We start from the raw sequence: 18,873 nt of genomic DNA, 5'->3' as shown, positions 1-18,873 counted from the left end.
AATCATTACTTTACAAATAAATCGACACATGAATGAATAATGTTCGACTTATTATGTATGCTAATTTAACAGCTTCGTTTTCAATTCTGTAGCAATATTATAAAAAGGAACGATTTCGATCTGTTTTTGTATGTTAGAATTGAATCAGCTCAAAATGGATGGATTTGAAAAATTCTATCACCATCACAAAAGTACCTTATTTCAGAGTAACATAAACTATATTTTCATCTTGTTTTCATCCTGAGTCAACCGAGCGGGCAGCGACGAGCGGCTAGTATTTAATAAATTGTTTATGCTTCATATCAGGTAATACACGTAGGCATTCATAAATCGTGACCCTAATCATTTTACTACGTTCCGCATCGTTTCAATATAAGAGGGCCGTAATTTTACAATATAGCAGTGGCAATTTACACTACACTGTGACCGCAATAATACAAGCAAATCCCATAAACAGCGAAGGTGAAATTATGTGGGATATACCCTTAATAGTTTGAATTTAATAGGACGTGTCTCTGGAGGAAATATCAGCAGGCTAATGCTTATGATTTTCTACATCATAAATGCCGCCACACAAGAATAACGATCGGATCTCGGGGAAGTATCATCTTCGCTGATGAGGCCTTGTATTAGTTTTTAATCAAGGCGAAGGAAAAAAAAAATCTCTTTGTATCGTAGCTTTGCCTGTGAATAGTGTGAGTTGCGCTAACGCTAACGCTTAGACGTAAATTGGCTTGGGGAAGTAACTTCCATCTCAAAAAGAAGAGTATACTAATAATGTACCAGTATATCAACGTTAGACGACGATAAAATCATCTTGAAGAAGCTACATGACTTAAAAGTATGTTTTATGATGCCTCAAAGTATAAAGAAAAATGTATAATTAAATGTTATAATTTTTGTATCGCAGTCAAGACAAGTAACATTTTAGTCTATCCGTAATCACATTCGCTGTTATGTAGTCAAAACTTCGGAATGTATATTATGATTAACTCGCATTTGTATTCTCTTAAAAAGTATTTAATTCCTAACCATTACAGTTACGTGGCCTAAAAATACTATTAAGGTATAAAAACGTAGCACGTTACATTGAATAACAAGTACTGCCTTTACAAATTTACTCTTTAAATAGTGGCGCAAATGACTTTCAATAAAATATTTCGATAACTGAGCAGCGTTCAACGAACGTGCTTTGTCTACAGAATCATATTATCTTCTTTATTGACAACCTGTTTGAAACATTACTCCCAGCGAGAAATCGTCAAATATTTTACGGCTGAAGGCTTTCAATATTTAGTGACGGAATTTTTTATGAAGCGAATGAAATGAGTACTTCAATATATCATGTTTTATTATTTGTTCGTGATACATTTTGATTGACACAATGACAAGATATAAATAAACTGCTAGTGATATTAGGTGGGGTATTTCTTCTATTATTGAAATATATTCTTATATTCTATAAAACTTTATTAATGAATTTTTAAACATACCGACCGTTACTTTTCAATAGTTTGGTAAATTATTCCATATACGTAAAGGTACTTGTTAAAACATTCACACTTTTTAATTGAAATCTATAATAATAACTTGGTTTTTCTGTTTCTTCGTTGTATCTTTACAGTAGGTTGAGCAATTCCGAACCGGTTTCATTAAACATAATTTATAAGCACTTTTATATTCTTTGTAAATAAAAATGAACGTTTGTGTTTGAATTTAAACTAAAGCTCACAATTCTCCTTTTGTAAATTTTAAAATGCGACCTCCTTTTTCAACCGACGTCAAAAAAAGGATATCATGCCGATTGCATTTTTTTATTTATTACCTCATTATTTTTTACTGAATTTACCAATTTTTTTGATTCTTTTTTTATATGAAAGATGGTGCATGTGGTCCTGTTTAAATTTGGTCTATGGTGGTTCAGTTCTTCTTAAATACTTATAATGTTACGTACGTATCTTAAAATAGTTGCTAGCAGTTATACAAACCCCAACTGTGCCCTCACCCACCGGCATAACCACATTATCCTGTATTAAAATTCTTTGATTGGTTGATTTTTTTAAGTAAGCACAGTTGGTTGCCTGAAAGAGATCACTTGTAAGTGATAAGCTGCCTTCTGTGCTGTATGTTTTAGCTTAAGATTTATTGTATTTCTGCTGCCTTGACAGCACAATAAAGTTTTTAAAATAAATAAATAATTTTCAGGGACAAGTATATGTAGCCCCTTGGCCCTAACGCGACTCGATGGAACACGGTGCGTTCCACAATTGCACTGGGTGTCTCACAAAAGCCGGCACCCTTGCCCCGAAGGTCTTAGATATGCGCAAAAGCATTCTCCATAAAAATACGTCAAACATAGGCATATTGACTACATAGTCAGACTATATATGGCTGTGTTAAAATCAGTGCTGTATTTTAGTCGTGATCGCTATATAGACATGAGAGTGGAGCTAATGCTTTCGAATTTCAAAGTGATTTAATATTTAGAAATTAAAGACTTTTTAACGGATTTTAAACGCGATTTATTAATTATATTATTAACACGACGTTTCGAACACTACAGCGAGCGTGGTCACAGGAAGACTCAGTCGTCAGTCGTCAGTTTAAGTCTTTAAATTCTAAATGTATAATATTGGAGTAAAATCAAACACAATAATGTACTATCATTTAGTATTTGCTAGCATATGCTATAATGACGTAATTGAAATAAAAGCTACAAAAAACAATACGCCAAAAGTCGCAACCTTCTTGAGAAATATGACCAGTGTTTGGTAGTGACATAGCTAATTAAGGACTAATTGGCCAAGTATTATTTATTATATATTTTTATTATTTACTAAATAATTTTGTCTGGAGTGTATTTTGTTTCGAGTACATATACCTATCGGTTATTGAGAGCCATGTATTGGATCATATTAAATTATTGGAGACTAAGTTCTACTCAGGGCTTCGTTCACATAATCAGAGGAAGAAATAGAACCGAGGTTTTTCTTGAATAGTTCCTGTTCTTGTTCTTTCATGAACTCCCGAGATAAAACTATTCTATATCCTTTCTGGGGTCTAAAACTTGTTCGTAGATACCGACAGACCGATAGGCATAGAGAGTTTCTTTTTTACTTACTTATTTACTACTGTGGCGCTGAAACCCCGAAGTGGGTCTTGGCTTCCGAGACGAAAATTGGCCATCTTGCCCGGTCCTGCGCGGTTTCTTGCTTCACACCGTTTCTTTCGCATCTATAATATTAGTATGGATTAAAAAGTATGTATGTTCGTATATATAGTTTTTTTGAGTCCGTGTTGGTATGTATGTAGGTGTATTTCTCTTGGAGGCTCTATTTCTATTTAATGGTTTGATGGATCGAATAAATTGTCATTTTTTTTTGTGCGGGAGCCGAGCACGCTTTGGCTCAAATAAACAATAATACCACAACCCTACATAAGATCGGCGTGAAATAGTAACATTTATGTGCAAGAGGCGAATGATCCCGAGTTCCACGTCGCCATGGTGCGCACGAGTTGCAGCGCGCATGTTTTAATGTTTGTACCTTATATTATTAAATGCAGATGATTTAAATTAATATATAATTACGTTGAAAGAATAGTAAATACTACTTATGCTGTGTGAGATTGCAAATCGTCATATCGTAATAACAGGACTCTACTTTCATCATTACTATATTGTTGGCTTTTATTACAAGAAAGGGGTTGCATTAATTGTGTGTTTCTCTTTATACTGCGCCATTATCCTAATCATGTTAACGTCAAATGTAATTAATGATTTGAAAGCATTTTTTTCTGAAATTCTCGCTTGAAAATAATTCCTTATAACCTCTTAACTGTGGAATACACAGTTAGTCTGACCCGAAGATAAGTATCATTCAGTCCGATCAAAAATTCAAGTTCGAGAGAAAACTTAATTGCATATTTTAAAAGAAGAAAATTAAAATCAATTTCAACAGCATCAATATTCCATTTGCCGTTCGTTATGATGGCATACCGACAAAGAGATTTTATTGAATAAATTAAAATAAATTTGAAAGAAAAAATGTGGAGCGTGCTTCGCAAGGCTTTTAATATTTTAATAACATCCTCATTAGCTCTCTACGTATAATCATTAATAAAACAATTAATATCGATTTCAATATTATGTTTATTGACTAACCATAATATGGTTATGTAAGCCTTGTTATATGAGTAGCTTTTTCAAGCGTTAGCACAAACATTCGATTCTTTGATAAAATAAATAGAGAAGACATATTTAAAGGGCTGTAATTTTAATGATTATGATTAATATTAAAATAACCGTATCATTGAATCACAAAAAGTATTATAATTTCTGTTATGGTCAGAAGGGTATGTTTTTTATGTCATCGCGAATATTAGTACATATGTAAATAATAGCTTAATAACCCTATTCCCCATTTCATTATAAATTAAACGAGAAAATCTCTTACTAGTCTTGCTAGTTTACTTAGAATTTATCTTTGTATAAAGTTATATTTTGGGAATATCGCCGGCGACATCGGTTTGAAGCGTACGTGAGATAAATGAAAAGAAGTCCTGGGGTAGAAACATGTTTAGTTACTTTCTAGAATATATAATCTATGTACACACAACAATAAATAAAAGTGATTATTTCATAAAGCTTTAAAAATTTGCCTGATTGTTGGGTATTTTATTACAAAAAAAATTATGTAAAACTGTGTTTTTATGGCGTTATTATTGTATGATAATCTTGTGATCACAAGACTAAACATTTTAACTGGATTGCGCAAATTATTATACATATCTCGAACTATACTAATAATGTTAATATTTGTTTATAAAGCATGCGTTTGTTTGTTTGTTTGAATGAGTGAAACTCTGGAACTACAAGCGGAATTTCAAAAATTATTTCACCTTTGGATACGAACATGATCTGTGAATACTTACACACAATTTACTCATAAATATACTTCGAATGTATTTTATTTATTATTTGAGATTAGCTGCCTAGTATGACGTTATTTCATTCACATCAAGACATGATTTGATTATAGAAACAAAATAATGAGCTATCATTTTCATTTAGAGATATTCCATCTCACCGCAACCCTTTAACCGACTTCAAAAAAGTCAAGCAGTAGTCGCTTCCAAAAACAAGTAAAACATGTAATATGAAGCTCCGATTTAGACTTGAATTTATATTAAACACTGAAAACTGTTAAATTTTTCTTGTAACATCCGTTTATTAAAATAACAAGCAAACAACACAACATACGAAAAGATAAAACAACCCGTTCTCAAAGCCGTAAACCGTTTTCATGGACGTTATAATAGATGGAGTTAACATACAATACAGTACAAATACAGCGTATAGGCGATCGGCGAGAGGGCTAGAAGATTAATTTGCATTCTCAACCAAAACCGATCGTGAGGCTATTTCGCCGGCATCTCCTCCATTTCCTGCTTATAGTCAACACGGCCTAACCCGGATGTAGCTGTATCAACGGGCAGCCTACGTTTATAGCCTTAGCATATACCGCATACAATAGTTCACATGCTTTTAGTCTTTACACGGCATATAATGTGACGGAAGGATATTTTTTTTAATTAATTTTAACTGGCTGAATATATTTTTTTTAATCTACGTTATTTATAGCTGTAATAAATACAATCTCGCGATCTTTATTAATAGTTCTAACTTCTAAGCCCTTTGACACCTCGTTATGAGAAAAATCCAGCTTTTGGGACTATAAAAAACATTTGAATTACGAAACTGACAGAAATAGAACAAAAATAAAATCCCCTCTACTTTTTAATCTAGACGGATAACTTGTGGATAAGCTACCTTTTGAACTCGCTTTCTAGCGATTAAAAGTTTGTGACCAAGGAAACGACGAAAAAAAAAGACTTTCAAAACGTATTACGTTACAATTTTAGAATCAGCACCTTTTAAAAAGTTTCAACTTTTTTAATAAATAGTATATTACATAATGCTTTACCGATAAGTGTTTTAAACACAAGGGTATCCCACGTGAGTATGGGTAAATTTCCAAATGATATGCTTCATCTACTATATAAAAATAAGTCGGGTTTTCCTTCCTGACGCTATAACTCCAGAACGCACGAACCGATTTCCACGGTTTTGCATTCGTTGGAAAGGTCTTGGGCGTCGTGAGGTTTATAGCAAAGAAAATTCCGGAAAAATTTCAACAGAAAAGCGGGAAAAACGAAGCCATCTGGTGGCGAAACGAAGTTCGCCGAGTTTGCTAGTATAATATGAAAACTTACTATAAGTCGGTACCTATAGTTATATGGGTATTGTTGTACTTATAGTAAAAAGTATGTAATAATGTATTATTTAAATAATTATTAAATGTTTAGTCAATAATACAATGTAATTTTTTTCAAATAAAATACATTTTACCCCAAAACTTATGTATACCTTATGTATTAGTTTATAAGTAAAACAGAAATTCGGACATAATATGCGTGTGTACGTCAAATGCCAGGTAGTGTGTGTATCTAATACTTCTTTATTGATTCATTTACTTTAATTATAATTTTTAAATATATAAGCACTCAGGGGAGCCTGAGGCCCCATATCATTTCCTCACCCTCCCTTCCATTTCCTTTATTCCTCTCGTCAATCCTTTCTTAATCTATTTCCAATTAACGCCTCCCCAAATACATTTCTTGCCTTCGTAAACTATAAGTGTCAAATATCATACTCCAGAAGAGTAGGTTTCGTAAAAAGAGATACAGAATTTTTGCCCCACTATTACGTAGATGAACTTACCTGCTATTTGTCGAGTTTTTTCAACACAAAACGGATGCCTTGTTCAGAACGTTGTCCGTATTTGTAGAACCTAAACGAAATTAAATGCCTGCAGCAGTATACGTACGGAGTGTACACATATTCTTGTTAGCTAACTGACCGCATATGTCACGAGTACGATGGACCATGTCTTAACTCGATTTGCATAGGATCATTCGACGCACATAGACCGTAGCGTTTAATAGTATTTTGGATTGATTCAAATAATATGTAAATCAAATATATATAGAGATAGTGTCTTATAACATTTGATAATATATAGTAAATAACAAATACCTATACACCCTATATAAAATTCGCTATAAATGAATGCTCAGTCAAATACTCGTATTCAATCCAGCCCATATTTTTGTACCACATTTATACATCTACTATGTGGATCGGAAACAAATCAAATATGCATCGCTCGTCCAACCGTGAGATGGAATTCGCGCATTAGTGATACGCCAATCCGAATATCACTCCAATAAACTTTCTATTTAATATACGAAAAAGAGAATCCAATCACATACAGTACAAGATTTATATGTAAAAAAATAAGAATCGCAACTGCATAGTGGTCTCTGGGAAGCTGTTTATATAGCAATGCATCACCGTACCTCTTTCAGGAACGAATTTAAATAAAATAGTGTTTAAAACAGTTTCAAGTCTATTACGGGAAGAGAGGTCTATATTTTCAGTTTAACGGGTAAGTAGTCTGAGGCACAGAAAATTTATTTTTGAAATAAAAGGGTTTACTTCGCCTTAATTGAATTTTATCTCTTATTTTCTTCCTGTATTTCTTTCAAAGATTTTTTACTACTTTGTTAGTTTTGAATTTATGACATCCAGTATTATTCTTATAATGAATGAAGCATGAATTCTATCCACTTATTAGGAAATAGGTCTAAATGATAGAATGCTTTTTGATTGATTGGCATGACTAGCTTATGGTATGATGAGCTGATTAATGAAATTGTTTATTTTAATCTATTCGATGTCGCCATAAGGAACTACGTAGTGCGTAATAACAGTTTTATATGAAAATAAGAGTTTAACATTTTGCGAATTATTTTAACCATTAAGTTAATTTCAGAGTTCGTACGCCAATATTATAATATAGTACCTACTACTGTAGGTACTATATTATAATATTGTACATTGTACATTGTTATAGACATGTTCTTACTGAACGTGTCTATAACAATGTCTGGTCTGCGATATGGTTTTGATTTGTCTTATATTACACAGCTCTACAAAAAAAAAAATTTTTGTGTTGCCTTGGATATTTTTGCAAATTTTTATGTTTTCGAGTACCTAAATTACGAATATATTCATGAAAATACTGAATGTGCTCTTTTTTTTTATGATTTTTACGTATCTTATATTTTGAACAATTATCAGCTTGTTAGTACTAAAATTTGTTTTCCCAGTCCTGATTAAGCTTCTGCGCAACTTTTTTGCGCATACAAACATCACTTGATCTCCACTCTCAGACTCCTTGCTCCGCAAAACATATTTTTATCCAAATAAAACTGACATTATAAATATATCTGTTATTTTGTTTCTCGTTTTCCGATTTTTGTAATGTAAAATAAAAATAAGTATTTAAAAAAAAACGAAAGCAAATCTTACAAAATCATTCATAATTTCATGAATTGTGAGTATAAATATATCCAAAAACAATCTTATATCTAGGGCAACAAAACCACTGTAGACCAGTGTTATATTACTATACACTCGTCCCGGCTCCGCCCGAATACCAAGATTCCTATTTTATTCCAAGGGAGCATTTAATTGGGATAAAAATCTATCACCCAAGTCAGCTCATACCCTGTCTGTATACCAAATTTCATTAAAATCCGTTCTGTACTTTCAGCGTGATTGACGGACAGTCATCCAAACAAACAAACTTTCGCATTTATAATTTTAGTGTGATATGCTATTTTATTATACCGTAGCCTAAAAGCTTACAGAAAAACATCTGTTTTATTTGGGGACTAAAATAAAATTTCAAGTTATTAATAGAAATGTATAGAATATTTTCTATTAATTCTTAATATTTTTTTTCTTAATTTTTAATTAACTAGCATTCCGCCCACGGCTTCGCGCCGTCAAAGAAAATTAATATGGGAGTGGCAAGTTTCACGGCGGTACAAATGTCTAGGCTCCAAAAATTATAACAAAAAATCGCTCAGTAGTGACATAAAATACGAAGCCTCTATAATATTAGACAGGATTTAAGTTGTATTATAGTAAAAAAAAGTATATCAACACTTCACAGTACAAGTTTTGGATATATCTTTTTTATGACTTACTCATCATAATTTTGAATTTTGCGAAGACCTATAAAAATAACTAAATAATAAAGATATAAAGTCATTGGCGATCTAAAAAGATACATTTCAGCTTTTAAAGTGGTTTTTGGGCTTTAAATTTATTATACTGGCGTGGGAACAGTTGACAGGTTTCGTAAACAACCGCCGGCCTAGAGGATCTGCCCTCTCCGTTATTTTTTCTCATAGCCGCAGGTCAAGCATGAATCTTTGTAAATTCTTTACGGGAAAAAGATATTATGTTACGATAATAATCTCATTTTTTTATTCGAAAGGATATTGTAACAATCGCCCTTAAACCAACACATTTGATAATTTTGAAATTAACGACATTTTAACCGATTTTAAACGCGTTTTATTCGTTACATGATGTTGGCGTAAATAATATAATGTATAAATCGCATTAAAAATCGTATAATACTCGCGTAATATCAAACACAAGAATATGCTACATTTGATAATTTAAAAAATTATAGCTTTCTTTATCACTCATGTGATTTTAAAGGACACCTTTGCATAACAAAATAATTTTATATAGGTTTTTCAGGATTTTTAACTCGTACCTAATTTTTTTTTAATACTGCTTCGTCGCATAATGGTTTCCTGCAAATTGGTCAGCGTTATAACTCACAATACTCAAATCACACAAATCACTTTTTTAATAGTAAAACAAGCAGTGGTGGCTCAGTGGTGAGAACCTCGGACTTCAAAATCGATAAGTCAGGTGCAGGAAATAAATTGATTTTCCAATTTATCTGCGCATGTAGATAACATCACCACTGCTTAAAACGGTGAAGGAAAACATCGTGAGGAAACCGCTTTGTCCGAGAATCAAAAGTTAGACGAAATGTGACATCAACCAACCCGCACTTGGCCAGCGTGGTGGATTATGGCCTCATAGGAGGCCTGTGTCCCAGCACTGGGAACATAATGTAAGGGCTGGTGATGATGAATAGTAAAACAAATCAGCAAGTGTATCAAGAAAACGTAAATAAATAAAATACGAGCATATGAATTAAAACGACTTCCTTGGGAAAAATCAATATCTCCTTTTTGGCTACATGGACCATGATCCGCGAAAAAAATATAAAGCATCAGTAACTTTGATGTCAATTCTGCTTACTTTTGGTATCTACATATTCTAATAGGTAATGGAGTTTTAACATGTTAAACGGATCTTGCGAATTTTATTTCTAGATGGAACTGAAATGAGCAGACATTTAGGTGAGATTACACACTATACACTACTTATATACTATAGCTAAAAAATGGCGTGACTTATCCAACTAAGATAAATTTTAATCAATGTTGATTCTTAGGCAAACAACGTATGGATGCGAAACGATGTACTCTATAAGATAAAATACAAGAAGCAAAAGATTAATTAATTAAGTAATATTTAATATTCGCTTGGATACATTTATTATTAATATTTGAAAAGAATTGTTAAAGCAGAGGGCAGGTTTTGGTTTCAATTTCATAAGATAAAAGAAAATATCTTAGCGTGAGTTTGAAAACACTGTTAAATATCTAAATAGCATTACAAAACATTATTATTTTTGAACTTTACCAATACAAAAATGTAAATCATTATTTATTCGAATCGACGCCAGCCTAATACGCGACAGTTTTAAAGTTACCGATATTAAATACCCAACCTTAATGAAAATGCTTTTAACAGCATCATGCGGCCAAATAAATAGTCAATTGTAAAACGGTATTAAAATTTAGTACAGCGCCGTGAATGAATGGCTTGTCGGTCGTGGCTGACTGAATGAATGTGCTAATTTGCATTGCGACAAGCGCTTCTCAACGTCCTTTCATAATAAACGAACACTCGACTTTGCTTTCGACAGGTTCACGCTTTTGTTTTTATACGAATTCTATACAAATATTTTCTATTACTATATCTATCATTACTATATCTGTCAGTACCTACTAAAATTTATAAGGAAATTTAAATTATAGATATGTATAAATCGCTAATAGAGAGAGATGTACAATAAAGTATATTATAGCGTTAAATAAAGTTTTGACAAGAAAACTTCCTAGGTTTCGTTGTCGGTTAATTAACTACCACAAGCTAAGTTCGACATAAATATTACGTTTCAATAATTTCCCGCTCACCAGATCACATCGTAGATTGTTCGCCGCCTTGTAGTTTGGATTATCCATTTTGTTAATTGGAGTCTCGGCGCGGTCACGCGAATAGTCAATTAAGGCAGCAGGTTGTCTCTTAGCGTGGAATTGAGTGGAACTTATCACGAATTCAAATGATGAATGTCACTAATTCTTGTTAGTGTTGCCCACTGTTTGGTTAGAACGTTAATAATGCGATTCCAGAGTGCCATCGAACTTGATGAATGGTTGGGATTTGAACGGATCTTTGGCACTGTCCAAATTGGTAATTCTGAGCTATTGTCGCGATGTGACCACTGATTCAGGTACTGGCGTGAAACAACCGATTATAAAATAATTTAAAAGCTAAGATAATTATTGTTTGAGAGCGCGTCTGTTTCTTTTTACACGTTAAGAGTATTTTTTCAAAGGCCAAAATATTGTTGTCTATAAATGTACACTCTTGATTTATGTGATTCAAAAGGATAAAGAGACAACAGAATATTTATTGTCTAAATAAAGTTACTTGACGATTGTGGAATAAGCCCTTAAGCTATTTTTATAGTTCAAAGAATGTGTATATAAGGGCAGAAGCGAAAATAAGTAAAAAACGTAGGTTTGCTCGAGATAGTATAACAAAAATTGTTTGGGTATCAGTATTCATACAATATATCCGGGCGAATATATGCCTTGTTCTTCTTTGATTACATATCATATTACTATGAGAAGGATTTTACTGTTTACATTTACACATCATAGTTATTTTCTACATAGTGCTCAATAACGTTTAATTCTCAATACCCAGTTTATTTCATCATGATCATTAGCAATTCGCTTATTCTGATAATAGGTACGCCCACGAGTATTGTATGGACACACGTGTCTTGTAAAATCCTTGGTCGTTGTGTACCATAAGCCTCCTCTAAATAAGGCTACTTAAATATTCGATACGATTTAACGGTTTAAGTTTTCCCGACCGCGTTGGATTGCGTGGCAGTAGCCACTTGAAGTCTTAAATAGTTGAGTATCAAATATTTAGTTAGCCTTGTGTTCGAAGGGGCTAATTTGTAGAAATTCCCTTTTATAGAAATGCACGACATTAGGGAGATAATCGTATGCTTTTTTTAGGCATGCATCCAAACCTGTGACGAGTTTAATAGTTAGATGTATTGTTATTTGTTATCTATAAAGAATTATCGATTTTGATAATAATCTGAAGTAATATCTTACACGTGGACAATGAAAAACCAATTTGTTTTACAAAATGTTAAGACGGTCATCAAATAATAAATTATAACAAACGACTTGTATACGTTTAAAATAATTGCTTATTGAACTAGATAAGGCAAATAATGTTAAATTCATCAATATTGATTTCGATTTCGAAACAGAAATCTATTTCAGACCCTCCCCAAATTATGATTACATTTGCTCATCAAATGAACGGTTTCTGAAATAAGTCGCAATATACATTATGAGAGATTCACCATCTGCAAAATGATAATCCTTATTTGATTCATAGCGCTACGTTAATGGGGATAGTGATCTAGGAAATAGGCTCCGTTCGTGACGGGCCCGGTCCATTGGCAATGCGGCATCGACTCAACAGACCGCAAATTTGTCGGAACTAGCAATGAAATCGGATTACTGCAGCCTATGGCTAGGGAGCGCTAACGAGCGAGAATGCCATTACTAGACGTCAATAACGTCTTTGATGTGTAATTTTACATTGGGGTACCACGGAGATAGAGTTTCACGTGTATCTTTACTATACGTTCTTGTTTGTTCTGTGTTCCATAAGCAACTATGAATTATATTGAAACTACATAACAAGTCAATTTCTTTTTCATCATAACATCATAGGCTATGCTTTATTTTATTTTCTAGTTTGCATCCCGGTTTCAGGCAGCTTATGCGGAGCCAGGGTGAGTCGCTAGTTGGTCTAGCAATTAAATACTATCAAGTTCTGTTATTATCTCACCCTGGAGATCAATTAATATAAAATTAGTATGCAAAACAAATCAAACAAAAGTTAACTCAAAGGTAAACATTTACTTATTCAACTGTAACCCTTTTAAAAAGAGATTGTGACATTTGCTAATTATAAAGGCCCATTATTTTTACATATCAGTTCACCGAGAATATCCATCCCGAACGAACCATCACCTTTTCTTTTGTAATTTAAAAATAACAGATTTTATTCAGTGCTACGTATCTATGTTAAAAGCATTGCTTTTGGGTACAATTTATTTATGACAACAATTTCAAGTTGATCCACAAAATATATTAGCATCATGTAACATATTTTTTTTCCATTGTTATAAGTCTTTAATATTTTTTTCAATTCACCTTTGATTGCGTCGGTGTATCTTAGTCGTGGTTTGTAGAATTTGGAACGTTTTCCTTACGTGTCCTTACGTTTTTGTTTCTTAAATGTTAAATAAATCCTAAATATTATGAGGTTGTTTATTCGCTCGACGTTACAATATTTCAAAATCATTTTAAATTATGTACGCGCGACATAAAAAGTTTAATTGCACTGAAGCTGTACACACGAAGTCTTTCGGTTAAAGTAATATGGAAAGCAATATGTCCCATATCGTTACAGCGAAGGAAATAATGTTGTTTAAACGAGCTTTTCCAAAAGTTTGAAGACATGATACCGCTGCACCGACGTCGAGCTAATGATTTTAACTTGAGTAAATATTTGTTGCTATGAGATAAATCTATCTTAACATATATCGCTTGAATATGTTAACAGAGATAAACGATTCTATAATATTAACTGGGCACCACTGATATTTTTAAACAGGAGATAGTTTTTTCATTACTAACCCTGTACTATTTGTATTAATATCCATTCCATCATCTATTCTTGATCATTATAACAAAAAATGAACTGTTGTGATGTGTCGCTGACTAGCTGTTCGCCCCGGCTTCCCCTGTTGTACTTGTATAGCCTATGTCACTCTGTGAAGTTGTAGCCTTCTAATGGTGATTGAAGTTTTGAAATCGGTCCATTAGTTTTTGCGTAAAAACGTTATAACCATATAAAAAGACAAACGTTTCCTATTCATTATATTAGTGAAGAAAAGTGGTTAAAATAATGTCAAAAACAAACGTTTGCATGAGTTAATTGTACACTGAGAAATGAATTGGTATTGGTGAAACTGGTATGACAGGCGATATAGAACGTTATCTTTTTAGCGCATCGCACTACTTTCAACAAAGCACGGGAAATTCAGAGCCGTAAAGCTTTAATCGAATCCATAACTTCTCGAACCTACGTAGGTGTTTTTAAAAGATCAATTCCATTATAGTGTGTAGGAAATTTGTATTTTGTTCATCTGTGTTGTGTTAAAATAGCTACTTTTATTAATTGTAATACGTAATTAAATATGATTGTGAATAATAAATTTAAAAATACAAATTTTATTGTATGTAATGATTGAACTCGAAGTGAAACGGAACGATTCGTTTTTATTCTGTCCCATATACGAAAAACTCAATAGATAATATAAATTGTACGCGTAAAATAAAACGAAATGTAAATCCTATACAATCTCAGTCAAAAGACGAAGCCAATGAAAGCGTGGATTACGTTGCTAAAAAGAAAAATTATTTTACAAAGCTAAACAATTCGCCACTGGTACTCGCCTGTGAAATTCAGCAGCCGAAAGTTGTACAGTAAATTTTCACAATAAGCTGCTGGTGATATAATTCTTTATATTTCTTAACTTTGTTTTAATGGCCACCATCTTTTATTTATAGCACCCTAACTTTGTGTTAAAATGATAATTGTTAAGGAAATACTGTCCATATTAAAAAAGGGGTTTATATTATAGCTATGAGTATATAACATTATAATCATCATAGGCTGTGTCGGATTGGTATGTCCTACTAATATTATACATAAGTTTGTGTGGTTGGATGTATGTGTATGTTTATGTTTGTAACTCTTTCACGTAAAACTACTGAACCGATTGAATTTTGTTATGTAGATAGCTGGATAACTGGAATAACACATAGGCAACTTTTTATTCCGATATTCCTACGGGATACAGACTTCCGCAGGTGAAACAGAGAGCGAAGCTAGTAATGTTATATTTCTATATACTATGCAAATTTGTTGTTATTTAAGCCGAAGCCAAAATGCTTACTAATTATTATTTCTTTAAAATGTCAACAGAAATTAAATTGATATCATAATAATCATCAATCCATATGCTCTCACGATAGGGACACATAGCTCCTATGAGGGTTCAGGCCATAATCCATTACACTGGCCACGAGGGTTGGCAGATGCAACATGCCGTTTAACTTTTGATTCTTGGACATGCCGATTTCTTCACGATGTTTTCTTTATCGTTTAAGCAATAGTGATGTGGGTAAAGCGCGGAGAAAAAAAAATTACAGCACGCACGTGGTCTGGAACCTCTGACTTTTCGATTTAAGTCCAAGATTCTCAACACTCAGCCACTACTGCTTGTGATTTTGATTTGTCAACGAAACATAGTTACTACTTTACGCCCATCTTCTGACGGGTTTGATGCGAGCTGGCAAAAAATGTGATATGTTAACAATAAATTTAAAATGACGTATACATTAATTAATATCAAGTTATCATGTATTTTCTTATGTTATGTAAGAAATATGAATAAATAAATGAAAATTTGAAAAAAAAAATCTCTTCTTCGTCTTATTGTTTCAACCTGATTTTGACACCACCGATTGCATTAGTGTAACATTTTACCGAAAGCACGAAATGTACGAACGTGTGAATCTGAAACAGACACTCTCTATAAGCTTTGTGCCGGATAGAACGTCGAGTACTCATATAATCGTTACATTTGTCAGAAAATGTGTTCGAATAAATGCTCTAATGTATCATCATCATCATCATCAGCCCATACTCGTTCCCACTGCTGGGACCTTTGTCCCTTGCCTGATATGAGGGTTCAGGCCATAATCCACCACGCTGGCCAAGTGCGGGTTGGCAGATGTCACATGTCGTCGAACTTTTTGATTCTTGGACATGCCGGTTTCCTCACGATGTTTTCCTTCACCGTTTTAAGCAGTAGTGATGTTTTGATGTTTGTTGATGTTGTCCACATGTGCAGATAAATTGAAAAATCAATTTATTTCCTGCACGCTCGCCCGGTCTCGAACCCCGACTTATCGATTTTTATAGTCCGAGGTTGTCACCACTAAGCCGCCACTGCTCTAATGTATACCCACCCTTAATTAAACATCTCGACTATTATTGAACATTATTTTTATGTTAACAATATTGTATCGATTGAAAGCTTATAATTTATATTTTTTACTATATTATGAACCGTATAGAATCTATTTTGGTATCCATGGGTACTGTTATATTTTGTATGTTTTGATAAGATAATAGTTACATAGTTTGGGCTATATAACTCGCATTATATCACCTATAATTTTATAGTGTTATTTAATATAGCCACAAAAATTTAAATTATACATTACTAATTCACTCATTAAGACATTGTAGATAAACTATGGCTTACAGATGTATGTTCCTTCAAACAAAAGTGTTTTCCCTCAGGAGTTCATTACAGAATGGTTTTACGAGTCGACTACTTCCTCGTATGCAAAGATTTCCCTCGATAACCTATATCTTACTTTAAACATACGTTGTAATTGAAGCGCTTGCTCTTTTATTTCATATGTAAGCATAAAGTACTAGCTGCGGCCCGCGGTTTCACCCGCGTAAGTCCGTATCTCGTTGAAATAAATGGATAAAAAATGTGTTATTCTAGTTGTCCAGCTCTCTACGTACCAAATTTCATTGCAATCGGTTCAGTGGTTTATGCGTGAAAGAGCAACAAACACACACACATCCTTACAAACTTTCGCATTTACAATATTCGTAGGATTATGATGGTAAGATACTTAAAGTGACTTCAAAATGTATGATTATTAAATTTTCCTGCAACTGTAGCGGTCACAAAATTCAACACAATGTGGACATTGAGGATAGTGTGTGGGTTGTATATAAAATGTATAAAGGTGTTAGTTTGCACCATATTACATACATATTACATACACACTTGATAAAATACCTGGGTAATGTTTATGAGCATAGATATTATTCTGAATGAGGAGATGTATCCACTCTACTATCTCACTCCAAATATACTACGAGCTCGTGTTAACACTTAGTTCAGTTCAGCTCAATTCAGCTGCATTTGAAATACAATAAATTAGACATCTTAGCCATGTAGATACAACTAGATTAGTTTACTTTAGTTATTTTCACAGTATAATGTCCTAGGCAATTTTCATGGAGTTGAGCAGTTGATATTTAAACAATATTTGGGTTACAAAGAAGAGCCTTATATATAATTATTAATATTCTAGGAGCTCACGGAGAGAAAACAGTATATTGGATTTGCAGCAGTTTACAAAATGTTTTTTTTAATGCTTTTAATCCCTACGTCTATTTAGATGCAAGTACTTTCAATAAACACTATTGATCAGCTTTGGTTATAATTCATGAGCTAAATACATTTATTTAATGTATATGTAGCTTATTTAAGCTAATTCCTTCTAAATTCATTGGAGCTGGTGCAATTCTGAACGCTATTATTAAACATTATTATTCATCTACATTCTACCGTATTACTGTTTCTATGAATAGATTATGGACAAAAAAAGAAATCATTTTGTTCATTGTTTCATTGACAATAATTATAAAGATATACGAGTATTTCATTTGAAAAATATATCGTAGGTATTAAATTGCATCATTTGAATTTCAAGTGTGTTATCATAGATTTATCCAAAAACCTTTTAGTCTCTTAAGGGCAAACAAGCAATAATTCTTGCATAAAACTCGTGCGTGCGTTTCAGTACTGACATTGACTCGGAAAAAACAATTTTCTTAAAAGGATATGACTTTTTATTTATAATTTCCACGTAGCGAAGGAGAATTTTTTTGTCAAGCACGCACCCTTTGCCGTGTCTTTGACGTAGAATAATGGACCAGACGCTCACCAAATGGAAATCCAGATTATGATAAATCACAAAGTTTTGAAATTTGCCGCCTATTCCCGTGATTTATTTGCAAAGTACAGAAAACGATATGAGTTGTTTTGCAATCGCAATCGGTAAATCGTTTGTTTGAAAAATCCCGTCTCGAGTGCCTTAAATTTAACATAATGAGTGATTGAAAAAGAGCAACTACGAAGTTTCTTGCTGGTTGTTCTTTCTAGAAACTGCTTTCCGAAACGGTGGTAAATTTTAAAACTATGTTATGACGATTTAAAAGTGCTTCTATAAGAAGTCTAAGTTTGAGTTTGAGTTTGATAAAAAACGTCATTTTTACAAATGTATTATCATATGTACATATATATTAAAATACTATAAGCATTACGCGAAAGACAATGAATGACATCGAACTTAAATTATGATTCACCGATGAATATTTTTAGTTAAGACGTATTTTATATGCAGGCACCTACTAGTTTCAATACTGTTCAACTTTAAAAATTTAAAGGACGAAGCAAACAAGGGCATATACTTAGTCTGGCCATAAATACTGTTACACTTAATTATAAAAAAATATTACATTTGAATTTCGAATCTGTC

This window comes from Zerene cesonia, chromosome 13, assembly GCF_012273895.1.
Source record: "Zerene cesonia ecotype Mississippi chromosome 13, Zerene_cesonia_1.1, whole genome shotgun sequence".
NCBI lineage: Eukaryota > Metazoa > Arthropoda > Insecta > Lepidoptera > Pieridae > Zerene > Zerene cesonia.
The sequence above is the reverse complement of the archived record's forward strand: the minus strand, read 5'-3'. Positions refer to the sequence as shown.